The 15,999-nt window shown below is 40.2% G+C and overlaps 1 pseudogene; it reads right to left on the bottom strand.

Moving 5' to 3' along the window:
- Nucleotides 1–14,985, bottom strand: part of LOC116515556 — a 34,266-nt pseudogene extending 19,281 nt beyond the window's left edge.
- Between the last annotated feature and the right edge of the window lie 1,014 nt (nt 14,986–15,999).

Raw genomic sequence — 15,999 nt, 5'->3', positions numbered from 1 at the left:
GAGGTTGAATGAAAACTTATTTAGATATGAAAAGTATGTTAATGATTGTAAAAAATTGCTATCGGAATATTTTGTTCTCAATATGAATAAGGGTACATCTATGGAATATGTATGGGATGCAAGCAAAGCGTATATGAGAGGAGTATTAATGAATATAAACAAAATACATAGACACAAACAAGGGCAAAAACGAAAAGAATTGGAAGAGGAAATTAAAGGGAAAGAGTCAGAATTAACATTGAATCCAGGAGATACAAAGATTAGGGAAACAATTGCTATATTAAAATCTCAGTTTGATATGCTGATCTCTGACCAGGTAGCCACCAGTTTATTATATGCCAAACATAATACTTTCTGCAATGCAAATAAACCCGGTAGGTGGTTGGCTTATCAGATTAGAAAAAAAAGGAAAGCTCGAAATGTATCCAAATTGTGTTACAGAGGGAAGGAAGTGTTTCAACAGGAAGAGATTCAAAAGGTATTTCGGGAATTTTTTACAGAGTTGTATAAAGGGGACAAAATTAAGGACGTAGATATAGACAAATACCTAGATAAAGAGAAAATTCCCCTAGTTAGAGAAGAACATAGGCATAAGCTGAATCAACCTATAACCTCTGGGGAAATTTTGCAGGCAATTAAACAATTAAAGTTAGGGAAAGCACCAGGCACAGATGGTTTAACAGCTGTTTATTATAAAAATTTACAGTTAGAAATGGTAGAACCCCTCAGAGAACTATTCAATAAAATTCAATCGGGAGGGAAAGTGCCCCCTTCGTGGAAGACTGCGTTCATATCGTTGATACCCAAAGAAGACCAAGACCTTACCCTATAGGTCTAAACTATAGACCTATCTCATTACTCAATGTAGATTATAACATTTTTACTAAAATATTAGCAAATAGGCTAATGGTGGTAATTCAACAATTGACACATACCGATCAAACTGGTTTTATACAGGGCAGACAGATGAAGAACAACGTTAGATTAATTATTAACGCTTTAGAATACCTGGGAAAGAACAATCAAATCCCGGCCACATTCATATTTTTGGATGCGGAGAAAGCCTTTGATCGAGTTAATTGGCAATTCCTGCTGAAGACATTGCAAAAAATGCAGATAGGAGATGGCTTTTTACGGTCAATTGGTGCAATATATCAGCAGCAAACAGCCCAGATCATTGTCAATGGAAGTCTGACAGACTCCTTTCAAATTGAAAAAGGTACAAGACAGGGCTGTCCTCTGTCCCCATTATTGTTTATTATAACTTTGGAAATACTGTTGAATAAGATACGGGGCTTGGGCGGTCTAAAAGGGATTAAAATTAGACAGCAAGAATATAGAGTCCGTGCATTTGCGGATGATCTGGTTATAATATTGGAACAACCGCAGGAATCTAGTAGGGTATTATTGAACACGATCAATCAATATGGTCAAGTCTCGGGATTTAAAATAAATCTAGGAAAAACCAAAATATTAGCTATAAATATGACTATCAAACAGAAGGAAGAACTGGGGGCGATGCTAAGATGTGAGGTAGTTAAAAAAGTTAAATATCTTGGAGTTAATATTTTAATCTCAAATTGGAAATTATATAAGCATAATTATGAACCACTTTGGCATAGTATACAGTTGGAGTTGAAAAGGTGGGAAAAACTGCATTTGTCCTTGCTGGGTAGAATAGCAGCAGTAAAAATGAACATTTTACCAAAATTTTTATTTCTTTTTCAAATGTTACCAATACTTAAAAGAGATGCGAATCTTTCAGAATGGCAGAAGGGTATCAACAAATTTGTGTGGGCAGGAAAGAAGCCGAGGGTAAAGATGAAAATAATGCAAGATGCACGTGAAAGAGGAGGATTGAAATTACCTAACCTAAAATTATACTATGACGCAGGGGCATTATCTGCAATTAGTGACTGGATTCATCTAACTAATGACAGAATTTTGAATATCGAGGGATATGACTTGTTATATGGTTGGCATGCTTACCTGTTATTTAACAAAAAAATGGATAAGAAATTTAAAAATCATATCTTAAGAAATGCTTTATTGCGGGTTTGGAAAAAATATCAACATAAATTAAATGATAAAGTGCCCATGTGGGCAATTCCTAGACATGCAATTGAAAATATGAATGTAGAACAAAAACACGATAGAACCACCTATAGACAACTTCTTATCTCAGAAAGAGTGGTGATGCAACTAAAATCTTTAGAGGTACTTAAAGAAGAGAAGGTAGTTCAAACGTGGTTTCAGTATGGTCAACTACAGGCTAGGTGGAAAACAGATCATAAAATTGGCTTTGTAAAAGATGAGGATAATTTGTTTAAGCAAATAAGAGATCAAAGCTCAATGCATATAAAGAGGATATATAATGTACTAATACAGATGGATTCTGAAACGGAACTGATTAAGGATTGTATGATAAAATGGGCTCAGAATATCGAGGAACCAATAATGCTTGAAACATGGGAAAGAATCTGAGTAAGAAATGTGAAATTTACACAAGCACAAAACTTGAGAGAAAATTTTTATAAGATGTTTTATAGATGGCACCTAGATCCTAAAAAGCTTGCCTCTATGTATCCAAATGTTCAACCTAAATGTTGGAGATGTGGTTTTTGTGATGCTACATATTTTCATATATGGTGGACATGTCGTAATGTCAAGGCATTTTGGATAAAAATATGGTGGATCCTGCAAAACATCTTCAAAAGAAGGATAAAATTCACCCCCCAGTTGTTTTTACTGGGTATATGTATTGACTTTACAGCAGCAGAGACTAATTTGGTTCTGTACTTAATAACGGCAGCAAGACTCTTGGTGGCGCAGTATTGGAAGAAGAAAGATTTACCTACAATTCAAGAATGGACTTTGAAAGTTATGAACTTAGCCGAAATGGCCAAAATTTCAGCATATCTCAAAGAACATTCAAACGAGAGATATAAACGAGACTGGAAAAAATGGATTGATTACATAAAAAGTAAATATGGGACTAAGAAACTCCAGATAGCTTATGCTTAGTATCAGTAACAATTTAAATTGTTTAAAATTTGGGTAACAGCAAGGAGCTGAGTTCAATGTAGAGATATTTTAGACTGTGATTGTCCAAAAGTTATACCACGTATGGTCTTTGGGAAGTCGGGGGGAGGGAAGGGAGGTGGGGATTTAGGGGGAGGGGGGAGGGGGGAAATACAATATGTGTTAAATTCCATGATTGCATTTGTATACTGTGGCTTTTCAATGTTAGTGCGAAAATAGAACAAACCGAATATACTGGAAGGTAATAGAAATATACCGAAGGAAAGAGTCGAGTGAAAGAAGAAGGAGGGTGGAGAGGGTGAGAAAGAGGAGGAGGAGAAGGGAGGGAGGGAATGGATTAGAGGGAGTGATAGGGTTAGGGTTAGAAAGAAGGGGAGGGGAAGTAGGCGTAGAGGGGTGTGTGAGAAGGAAGAATGAAAGTTGGAGGGGGTTGAAAGAGGGTGTATGGTGGGCCAAGGTGGTATATTGGGTTTGTATTGTAGAGGGCATTTTCTATATAAGTGAAGGCCGTGTTTATTACTCAATGTTATATGCCCTGATCAAGCACAGTAAATATGTGATTGTATAGAATGAAAACATAATAAAATATATATATACAAAAAAAAAAAAAAAAAAAAAAAACAAAGAAATATACAAACACAAAATCACCTTTTCCACATCACCTAACCCCTCAGTATCCAGCAAGACAAGGGTTTGGTTAGGCCTGTCCGGATAGGGAACGCACCACATCCAGATTCCTTTCGTTTTTGCTTGCACTGTGGAGCCCAAAGAGAAACCTACAAATAGAAAAAAATGTGATATGGTTCAGATCCCAATCGGTCATCTTGTAATATGTGAGCTACGGTTAATAATAAGACACAGGTTTTCACAGCCAGTTTTTATGGTTGCTCAACTGTCTTTTAGCCCTTAAAACTGGGAGTTATACAAGGGTGCCATTTCCCAGATGAAAAAGCTTATCAAAAATATTTCATTTTGCAATATAAGAAAAAGAACAAGAACCCTCAAATGAAAAGGAGTGGAAAATTCCGAGAAGTTAAAAAAAGCTAGAAGACGAACTATAAATATGTATTGATTAAAACAGCAATTGAAATCTCCTGCAATGATGTGTGGGAAAGACCTTGGGAGAAGGGCAAGGAGGCACTTCCTAGAAAAGGATCAGATAAGAGACAGCACAACCTGCTAATGGATAGTGGGAGGGGCAAGAGGCTCAGACTCTCCCCAGTTTCTCTGGTGGCAAAGGAGATGAGTGGGGAATTGTACTTTCAGATTCTGTCAAGGTAGCTTTACCATAAAGACAATGTGTGAGAGTGAGCTTGCATTGATGATACAAGCATACTCACAATCCGATGGACCATTCCACGAATTTCTAATTCCTAGGCTGCTTTGGCAATGAGACACACACGCACACTGCAGACTGGGTGAAAATGGCGTCTTCTGGCTAAACCAGAACACTTTTTATTAGGAAAGTTCAAAGAAAGCTAGTCAGCAGTTTAATACAAACAAAGGATCTCATAGTATGTTACAAATCACTTCTTGATTACACATTCTGGCAGAAAGGCAGGGAGGAGGGACAAAGGGTACTCTTTGATAAGGGGAAGTTAGGAAGTATGGAATTGTAAATCACATAGAGTGCTACATTTCAGCCTAGGCATATGGGAATGACTGATTTGTTACATGAGGCGACAAAAGGATGCAAGGCTAATTCTGTGTGTTTATATCTCAGATAATAGAGGCCTCTCATCTCTGTGTGTATCTGTGTATTGCTATTCACATAGACACTCGAAATGAATTCGGCTTCCTTATCTAAAAGCTTTCCCAGGACTGTTTTTTCCATATGGCTCTTGGCAAATGTTCACTGGGATCCTTTGATCCAGATAGATATTCTATCCTATCCTATTGATCCCAGCTAATTTCACCCAGCCAATTATGGGGTAGTTTCCCACATCTCCTTTTTTATTTTTTAAATGGAAGCAATTGCCATGGGTTGTTTCTTTCTCACAAATCCCCCTTCCATTGGATATCCAGGGATTATTAATTCTGATGTATTGACACTTATTAATAATGCGTGATGCTTCTGGATAGCAGCGTCCGCAATACTTTGCATAGTGGATCTCAATAATGGTATTATGCATGGCAACATAGTTAATCCCAAAAATATCATTCCGATAAAAAATAAACCTTGCTTCCAATTGTTAAAAATACCTCCTAACCAACCATCAGTGTCCAATATGCCTTTCCAAGTTTGTACAGGAACATGTGCAGTTTGTATCATAGTTTGAGTTATTTTTTCTATTACAATTCCAGAATCATCAATTTGTATACAATAATTACTAAGATTAAATTTACCACACACTCCACCTTCAGCAGCAAGCAAATAGTCTAAGGCTAAACGATTTTGCATAATATAGGTTCTTGACAATACACTTTCTTTTGCAAGCTTTGTTAATGCCAATGCAGTTTCATTTGTAATTATTTCTAATACAGCTTGTAATCTAATAATGCGATTTATCATGTATATCGGCGTTCTATATCCCCACGAACCGTCTTGTGCCCACGTCGCAGGATCATAATATGCAATAATTCTCTCAGGGGGCCACTCATCATCCTTCCAGTTACCTATTTTTATCCCTTTGGAGAGATCTATTGTACGTTTACGTCTTTCAAGAGTATCATATACAGGGACTCCCAATTTTTGTTTTTTCTCTATAGGCATTAGGAAGAATGATGGTTGAATCGCCCCCAAGATGCATGACCCATACCACCCCGCGGGCAACATATTATAGGCAAAATTACCACATATCCAATATAACCCATCAGGTGAATTCCACACAATAGTATCATTTTCAGGGTCTGAAAGTCCTCGTAACTTAGTTACTTCCAGCAATGAGTTTTCAGGTTGGGTCATATTAGTTTGTGAAACCCAAGTGTTATTTTCCCACTCATTAGAACATTTTAAAAATCCCATAGGTTTATTTCTGTGTTTTTGATTATTTTTATTTCTGGTATAACATATGTGACCTATTATATGAGAGGTAACTTGCCAGGTTTCATTGAAGTTGTTATTAAAGGTGAAGTTCCCTTTCCATTGTGCTATTTCAGTATAGTTTGCTTCTTGTACATGCCATGGCCAGCGATCTCCCATAGTGGTTCCTCCACATACAAAACAATTTTTTAACATAAGTTCTGTAGCAACTTCTTGAGCCAAATTAATAAACATATTTTTTGCTTTTGGAGGTGTAGGTAGATCGTTAAGTTTAGCAATCTCCTGCTCATAACTCCAAAAAAACTTTACAGGTTGATTTGTTAATTTTGTTGCTTCAGTCTTTACAATGATGTATCCATAAGGATCCTTTCCCGCTTTATCTATACCAATACCATAATGATAGTATCGGGTACCTAAAGTACCTGCTACCTGCGCAGAAAGGCAGAGTGGTGTGCAGTGATGGGATTGACAATCAGTAGTGACTGGAGTAATAGAAAGATCAAAATTATTAGGTCCATAGCCACTTGTATACCAATATACACTCGGTTGGGTATAGCCTCCATGTGCTGAGAGTGTTGAGCGAGTGAATAAATATCTATGGTTTTGGATATATGATTGTTCCCACGACTGTCCTCCACAGGTTACCCCTGCGGATCCTGTTCCTTGCCTATAGCAATTGCTAAACATGTATCAAAACAAACAATGACAGGTGCCATTCCCTTTGAAACATTATGGGCTATGTACCCTGATAATTTTGTGCTGTAAGAAATTGATGTTTTAAACTAGATCCTCCTTTATAGCCATAAACATAGATGCTACTTGTTATAGGTCCTACCGCTTTTGGTTCATAACATTGTATTCCATTTGGTGTATAGCACTGATTGTATTGTGTATTATTATGTGTGCATGGTGGTATTAAAGTTCCATTGCATTCAGGTTTCATAGTATAATATATTAAGGTCATGGAAATTTTTGTGCCTTGTTTGGTTTTTTGTAAACAGGCTGTGCAAATGTCCTCTTTTATCTCTCTTTTTGTTAGGTGGTGAAAGCTGTCTCCTCCTATCTCTTGTTGATAACTCAATAATGTTAAGAACCACTCACTAACTGGGGGAAATTTTATACTTGCTCTTGAAGTTACTTCTGTTTTTATCATTGTATTAGGCAACCCTTTTTGGTATTGTGTGCATCGATACCAACCTATAGAATTTTCTGTGATTTTTATTCTAATATGTGAAGAGCAGCCATTCTCTTTCGGGTGTGAAATACCTCTCACATTTTGGGATGCCTTTTTGTATTTTGCAGGCAAAAATTGCCATGTAATTAAACACGGTGCTTTTGAATTTTCCAAATAACAAGTTAAGGTAACTTGTGTATTGGCTTCTCCGTATGTATTGTGAGGGTAGATGCATATCCCTTGAGAATTGCAGTTTTTCCCATTGGAGTATGGAATGATCGCTCTTTTTGAGCGGTTGTGTGTGAAAGGAATTTCTTGAATATCCTCCACTATTCCCTTCTTATTTTTGCGTTCATATTCACATGCCCCCCATGTAATTAAAAGCACAATTCCCATTCCCAACATCATTAGCAAAAGGTGTAACAGAAAATGCTTACAAGACATCGGAAGAGCCCAAAAATCCCAAAATCCCATTTCCTGTCCAGGCGACGGTCCTCTGAAAAGTGGGCATCGGGGCTGACGTACTCTTGGGACATAAGGACGGCCAATGACTTGCTCCGGACGGATTTTCATTTTGAGTACTAGATATCAAAAGAGGGGTCAAGAGATCCTTGGTGATAATGGTTATAAAAAGGATTGTCAATAGCTTGTTGTACTGTTGGTGTGATACGGAGTTCAGTGTGAGAAGGATTGGTATAGGAAAAATATTCCTCAAGATACTGTTCAATTATCACAATGTCACACGGGATTTTGCAGTGAGTGCAAAGCACACAGTAATGACAATGAGAACAGCAACAGGCTTCGCAGGGGCACGGGCAGAACCAGCACATTGGTTGCAATAGGAATTTTAGTCGTCTGTTGCTTGAAACAAAAGTGACAGGCTTGCTTCGGGATCCTTTTTATCATCTGTTTTCACTGATTTCTCATGAAACGGTCGTATGCATCTTCCAGGAACCCACAACACTCTGTCCGGGAGTTGCACGGCAGCGTATCCACGTCCCCAGGTGACGAGCTCCACTGGGCCCTTCCACTGAGGGTCTGGTAATTGTCTGTAATAAACAAGAGGGCGGGGAGAAACTACACTATTCTGAAAATGTCTTTCCCCAGCTGTGGAAGCTATGGGTGAGCCTGTAAGATTTAAAAAATTCTGTGTCTATAAGGCTTTACTCAAACGGTTTTGGATTTCAGGCAGCCCTATCTTAAAGGGGCCTTGCTGTTTATCAAGCATCATTTTTAGTGTTAAATTTGCTCTTTCTACAATTCCTTGTCCTTGGGAATTGTATGGGATGCCAAATTTATGGACAATTTTCCATTGATCACAAAAGGTAGCGAATGCAGCGCTACTGTATGCGGGTCCATTATCTGTTTTAATCTCCAGAGGGCTTCCTAAAACTGAAAAAGAGCGCATACAATGGTTGATCACTTGTTTGGTTGTCTCCCCCCGTTGTGGGCTTGCAAAAATAAAACCTGAAAAGGTATCCACTGTGACATGAATATATTTCCAGGGTGCGAAAGAAGAATATTGAGTGATATCCATTTGCCATATCTCACATCGTTTAATTCCTCGGGGGTTAACTCCCATGGGAATTGCGTTACCTTGCCTGCTACAGGTTGAGCACTGCTGGATAATCGCTACAGCCTCAGTTTTTGAAATTCCAAACATCTTCATCAAGGCTTTTGCATTTTGATGAAAATACTCATGGCTTTCCCATGGAGTTGCAAATCCAACAAAACTTTCCCTAGCGGCTTTGTCTGCATAATCATTTCCCTCTGTTAGCATACCAGGAAGTGACTGGTGACTCCTAATATGAGCCACAAAATATTGAAATTTTCTATCAACAATTAATTGCTGTAACTGTAAAAACATATCTAACAATTGCTTATCTAGGGCTGGTGAAAGATAGGCATCAAACAAGTTATTAATCACTTGGTAAACATACAATGAATCCACAATTAAATTAAATGCTTGATCTTTTAATTTCTCAAATGCTAATATGGAGGCAGCCAACTCAGAACGCTGTGCTGAACTCTGAGGGTGCGTGTGGTAAGTCACCCACTGTCCTGAGATTTGATACACACACGCACCCCTGTTCTTAGTTCCGTCAGCAAAAACTGTAACTGCATTTTTAATTGGCAATTTACTTTGTAAGGAAGTCAATTGTAGATGTTGTAGATTCAGTAACAAAAACCTATAATCTGTGGGATAGTGGTATTTAATTGTCCCTAAATAGTCACTTAAGGCCAATTGAAGTGCATCTGATATTTGAAAATATTTTTCCCACCAAGGTAGTGGGTAAGGAACGTAAAAAGTTTCTGGATCCGTTCCCAGTGCAGCTCGAGCTCTCTCTCTTAACTTTATAATTATCTGGGATAACAATAGAGGTTTTGTTGAAACTGTTCTCCCCGGGCTGTTTGCTAAGTGTATCCATTCAATCACTAACACTTTGTTCTGTTGTATTTGCAGCAAACACCCTGTGGGCAAGTTTTTGGTATTGAAAATAGCAGCTGAGATAGGAACGTGTGAAACCATCCTGTCCACCCAAGTCTTTGCTAGAGCTGCTTCAATCACCTGAATACACAGTTTTTCTTTGTCCCCTATGGTTAGTATAGCAGCAGGCTCTTTTCCTCCTGCCAGCAATGCAAATAAGGGTTGTAATTGACTCGTAGTTAATCCCATGTAGGGACGTGCCCAGTTAATTGAACCCAAATATTGTTGTAACTACACCAAACTACATTTATCCATTTCAGGTAGTTTTGGAATTACTGGTGAGGCATGAGATGTCATGATTCTATGTCCCAAATATAAATATGGTGGCATAGTTTGAATTTTTTCTGAAGCAATTTTAAATCCTTTATCATTAAATCCTTGTATGATCTCTTTCATAACCTGTGGATATGTATTTTGTGTATTCTTTTCTATTGCTAGCAAGATATCATCCATGTAGTGGTAAAATAGGATACCTTTATACTTGGCTCTAAAATGTTTTAAAATATTATTAATGTAATATTGACAAAGCGTTGGGCTATTTAGCATTCCCTGGGGTAAAACTTTCCACTGATACCTTACTGTTGGCTCACTATAATTTAGTACAGGAATTGTAAATGCAAATAATACTCTGTCCTTTTTATGCAAAGGTATTGAGAAGAAGGCATCTTTTAAATCAATAACTGTTAATTCATAATTCTGAGGAATGATATTAGGATTTGGTAATCCGCATTGCAGGGGTCCCATGGGACAAATCACTTCATTTATCTTTCTTAAATCTTGAAGCATTCTCCACTTCCCTGATTTTTTCTTAATTAAAAATACAGGAGTATTATAAGGGCTATTTGACAATTCTATTTTTTTATCTAATAACAACTGTTGCACAATTTCTTTTAAGGCTTCTAATTTAACAATAGGGAGGGGCCACTGTTCAATCCAAATTGGGTCATTATTTTTTAATGTAAGCTTCATTAGAGGGTCCATTTCATTTATTTTTAATACAAAACATTCATTACCATCAGTTCAAAAAGCTATACGTAAGCCAATGAGCTCTATTTTCTCAATGTCTCTCTCCCTCTAGGTCTGAAAGCAGTCACTCACACACATCTCTTTCTCTCCCCCCTTCTCCTGTTTCCTTCCAAGGAATGACTCAGGGGGAAAGGAAGGGGGGGAAATGGCTGGGCTAACCTCTCACAATCTCTCCTTTGTTCTCACTCTGCCTCCTCTAAACAAGCTTGGAAATGATAACACACAAGCATACACACATACCATTAAACAACTTTGCAACTTACTGTTTCTTTATATAAAGGAAATCAAAGTACGTGCGTACCAACTTTTACCATTTAACACTGCAATCAAACTGCTTGTGTAAATTAACTTCACATGCAAAATCCTTTGTCATGCATTCTTCAAACAGCGAGGAATTTCAGAGAGCAGTTTAAATCCTAACTACTCTTCTTACCCTCACAGCCTCAAACCAAAGCCCATTTACAAACTTCAAACATCAATTTTAGTCAATTCTCCTCTTTCTCTTTACCTCTATTCACTTTCCTTTTTTCTCTCTACCTCTCTCACTCTTTTATCACTCTTTCTCTACTTTTACTCCAAAGTTAAGGTTGCCCCAAACTGAGACAACAAATCTCTCCCCCACAAATTAACATGCAATTTTAAAACAACCGGTCGGATACGTGCCTTAATTATTGAACCTGGGATGTTCCATTTCTATCTTGATCTCCCAGCAGCGCTGGCATATTTTTAAAGGTCAAGATTTATAGAGACAATGTATAGAGATGTTTGTCCACATTGTTTGCATTAGCCAGGGTTATGTCCAAACTCTTAGCTCTCCCAGCTGAACGCTGGCATAGTTTTAAAGAGCAAGATATATAGAAATTTTATTAACACATCATTTGCATCTGAGTGGGGCTTGGGCTCTACTTTTCTTTTAAAAGACAACTATTACAACTGCAACAATTTTCATCTGATGGTGGCCAGAAAATCAGCAAATTTGTTATAAAATTGAACACTTTAAAATCCCTGTCTTTTGGATTGAAGATATCTTATCTACAATTACCTTGAGGGTGCACAAAAACTTAGGCACACATTCATGGACGCACAAAAACATTTTTTTCCATTCCAATTCAGATCTGACACGGGCTTTTATAATTAGAGCTGCAAAGAGTGCAGGTTTCTGAGAAATGAAACATCTGTGAAAAAGTTTCAGGTGCTCAGGCATAAAAATGTGCTTGAAGCAATCAGAAGAGAAATCAGAAGAATCAGTAAGCAAGAACTCCTTGAGACATGATATTACGATGAGGAAAGACTAGGAGAGACATCATAAGAGGGACATCGTGGGGGGTAATAGAAGAAAGATAGCCGGGATCACCGGAGGAAAATAGGAAAAGCCTGGCAGATTCACTTGCCAAGAGATTGAAATGAGAAGGAAGATAAAAGACAGCCTTTTGTGTGGGGCTGGCCGAATGCCCCAAAATTAATCTCCCGACTGTGAAACAGGCAGAAGCGTAACGTTGAGAAGCTTTAAAGGCATACATACAAGGGAAAAGAAAGCCTTGGATTCAGAGTGAGAGTGTGAATTTAGCAAAGAGATTTTCAAATATAGCAGGGGGGTGTCTGTTCCCCCCATCACGGCTTGTTCATGAGTTTTTAAACATTCCGTGACGATCTGCCAAGTGGAAAGTATTTTTGCTACTGAGTACCATTCATTTGGCAATAAAACATAATTTTCAGACAAACTCTGCAATAAACCTTGCACATATGGAGACAATAATCCATAAGTTGTTATGGCTGATTTTAAATCTTTTAAAATATTATGTGGCAAGGGGGTGAATACAGGGTTTTGTCCTGTAAAATCAACAGGAAAGGTGGCTAACATTTTCAGGTCGTCCAACTTCACATCGTCCCCACTTCTCTTTTTTTGCATTCCTGCAGTGAGGGGACCGAGTGAGCACTCAGTACTTTTTAAAACTGGATAAATATTAGATTTTTCTTCCTGAGGAGCCTGTTGTTTGATTTCTTCTTTTATCTTTTCTACAATCTCTGATGTGATTTCCTCTTTTACCTTTTTTACAATCTCTGTTGTTACTTCTTCATATTTAGGAGGGATATCAGATTTTTCTGGGGTGTTGGATTTTTCTTCCTGAGGAGTTTGCTTTAAAATCTCCTCTTTGCTTTCCCTTTTCTCTCCCCCTACAGCCTTTGTTGTTATTTCCTCATACTTGGGAGGGGCAGTGGGGTTTAGAGATGCTAATTCATCTGCCTGCTTTTTGGAAAGCGTGAATGTGTCTCCGTGATGAAGACAGAGAGCAGTTAAAACAGCTTTACAGCTGATTAATATGATTGCAGGTGCTCTGGGCTCCTCGTGTAAATAGGAGCCTATTTTCTCCCATGTGTCTATATTAAGAGATCCAAATGTTGGGTAACACGGGCAGTATTGCCAAATGTATCTCATTAATTCTTTAATGTCTTTTTTTGTGGGAATTTCAGTATTATCTTTTAATATAATTTTGTGAGCTCCAATTATCTGTCCAATCTCCTTAAGGTGAGCCTTCTGCTCTCTGGACAGGGGTCCTGTTTCCTTAAGGTGGGCCGCCCGCCCCTTAGACAAATCTTTCCCCATACTTACGTAAAGTGCGCTGGGTAAGAGATGGGGATATTGGGCACGCTGAAAGTCCGTCCGACCTGTCCGGGCCTCCCTGCGTCGCACCTCGACTGATTCCTGGCGTTGTGAAATGGATCACGTCGGAGGTCACCACTTGTGAGAGTGAGCTTGCATTGATGATACAAGCATACTCACAATCCGATGGACCATTCCACGAATTTCTAATTCCTAGGCTGCTTTGGCAATGAGACACACACGCACACTGCAGACTGGGTGAAAATGGCGTCTTCTGGCTAAACCAGAACACTTTTTATTAGGAAAGTTCAAAGAAAGCTAGTCAGCAGTTTAATACAAACAAAGGATCTCATAGTATGTTACAAATCACTTCTTGATTACACATTCTGGCAGAAAGGCAGGGAGGAGGGACAAAGGGTACTCTTTGATAAGGGGAAGTTAGGAAGTATGGAATTGTAAATCACATAGAGTGCTACATTTCAGCCTAGGCATATGGGAATGACTGATTTGTTACATGAGGCGACAAAAGGATGCAAGGCTAATTCTGTGTGTTTATATCTCAGATAATAGAGGCCTCTCATCTCTGTGTGTATCTGTGTATTGCTATTCACATAGACACTCGAAATGAATTCGGCTTCCTTATCTAAAAGCTTTCCCAGGACTGTTTTTTCCATATGGCTCTTGGCAAATGTTCACTGGGATCCTTTGATCCAGATAGATATTCTATCCTATCCTATTGATCCCAGCTAATTTCACCCAGCCAATTATGGGGTAGTTTCCCACAACAATGGACTCATTGGGTCATTTTTTCTGACTGGTTTGTTCCATGAGGCCAACATCCTTCCAACCGTCCGAGGTTGTTAAAATGAGGACCCAGATTGTTGGGGGCAATATTATGACTTTGTAAACCGCTTAGAGGGGGCTGTCAAGCACTATGAAGTGATACATAAGTCTAAGTGCTATTGCTATCATGTAATAACAACAAAACAGAATAGCAGAGCTGAAAGGGACCTTGGAGGTCTTCTAGTCTAACCCCCTGTTCAAGCAGGAGACCCAATCATTCCAGACAAGTGGCTGTCCGGTCTTTTCTTAAAAGCCTCCAGTGATGGAGGATCCACAATTTCTGAAGGAAAGCTTTCCCACTGGTTAATTGTTTTCACCATTAGGAAATTTCTCCTTAAGAGTTTCTCTCCTCGATTAGTTCCCCTCCATTGCTTCTCACCTTGCCTCCTGGTGCTTTCTTACTTACTGTCAATCCTAATATCATAAATGATGCTAATCTTCTGCAAGATCACATTATTCCAAGGGATCGCTTATCACTGGATCATTTACATTGGGCATTTTGGAGAAGGAAAGTCCTGGGCTCCATCTACAACCTCTCTACTGGAGCAGAGAACCCCAGAATTGGGGTGTTCCTTTTCCCATCCAGGGGTTTCACCTTGTGGATATCGCCCTGGCTCATCTCTGTCCTTCTCACCTGAATTTTTGCCAGCCAGCTTGTTCATCAGGTAGGACTTGCCCGTGCGATACAGTCCCACGATGGACACCACCACCACCACCACCACCGGCCGCCGGATTTCTAAGAGCAACCGAAGGGCCTCCGGAGAAACATGGAGGCGATTTTTCCTGTTCTCAATCAGGCACACCGGAGCCTCCATCCTGGCTTTGGAGGAGATGTAGCTGCAGAGAGGATATGGCAGCTGCAAGAACTTTCTTCCCAAAGAAGGACTATAAAAGACCCTTCCCCCAAGTTCAGGGCCTTCAGGTGACATCAAGCCCACCCGAGGTCAGTGAGCACATGGGCTTTGTAATCCCGGATCCCTTCTCAAGCCATCTCTCCCCCCCCCCCGAAGGTTTTCAGGGCCAAGGCAGACTCTGGTGGTAAACCCTGTCCGAAAGGAGTGATGGGCCCCAGGGTCCCACGCCCAAAACGGGACAACCTTCCCCGCAGCTTCTCCGGAGAGCCCCGCACCGCCTCCGACTGCCCGATGGGTAGAAACTCTCTCTGTTCCCCAACTCCCCGGGACCACTTTCCCAGCGGCTTCCCCAAAAGCATTTCTGCCCAGGAGCCCCCCCCCCGCCTCCCCCTCCCCGCCATGGGCAGCAACCGTCTGGCCCCCAACGGACCCTCCCACCAGCCCTTCATTCCCCCACCCCAATTTCCAGGGGGCGTCCTTATTTCCCGGATCCCCCGCAATTGCTCGGCTAGAAACCAGCAGGGGGGACCCTCGCAGCCCCTCCGGAAGACCCCCGAGGCCAGAAAGCGTGGGCGAAGGACTGGAGCTGGGAGGGGGAAAGCGTCGCCCCCCTCTCCTCCCTGCCTGCTCCCCCCTTTTATACCGACTTTGCAAAGGAAATCAGGGGATCGCCCGCCGGCTCTCTTCGCTCCACCTGCGCTCGCCTCGGCGCTCTTCTCAAGAATCGGCGGCAGAAATCCAAAGCAGCCGCTTTCTCGGGCAGGCGGGTCAAAGGGACAGGCGGGACCCAGCCCGAAAACCTCTCCTCGTGCGAACTACGGCGATAGAGCTCTGGCTGGGGAGGGGAGGGGTGCAGAGAGGAGGGGGAAGGTCGGCTGAACCTCTCCGTCCCCAACCCCGTTATTTTTTTTCTCTCTCTCTCTCTCTGGTTTGCATGCCTAGGGGTTTTTTATGGGGTTTTTTGCATCCATGTGTGTGCCATTCGTA

Source organism: Thamnophis elegans, chromosome 12 (assembly GCF_009769535.1).
Source record: "Thamnophis elegans isolate rThaEle1 chromosome 12, rThaEle1.pri, whole genome shotgun sequence".
Lineage (NCBI taxonomy): Eukaryota > Metazoa > Chordata > Lepidosauria > Squamata > Colubridae > Thamnophis > Thamnophis elegans.
This window is presented reverse-complemented; position numbering and strand designations above follow the sequence as displayed.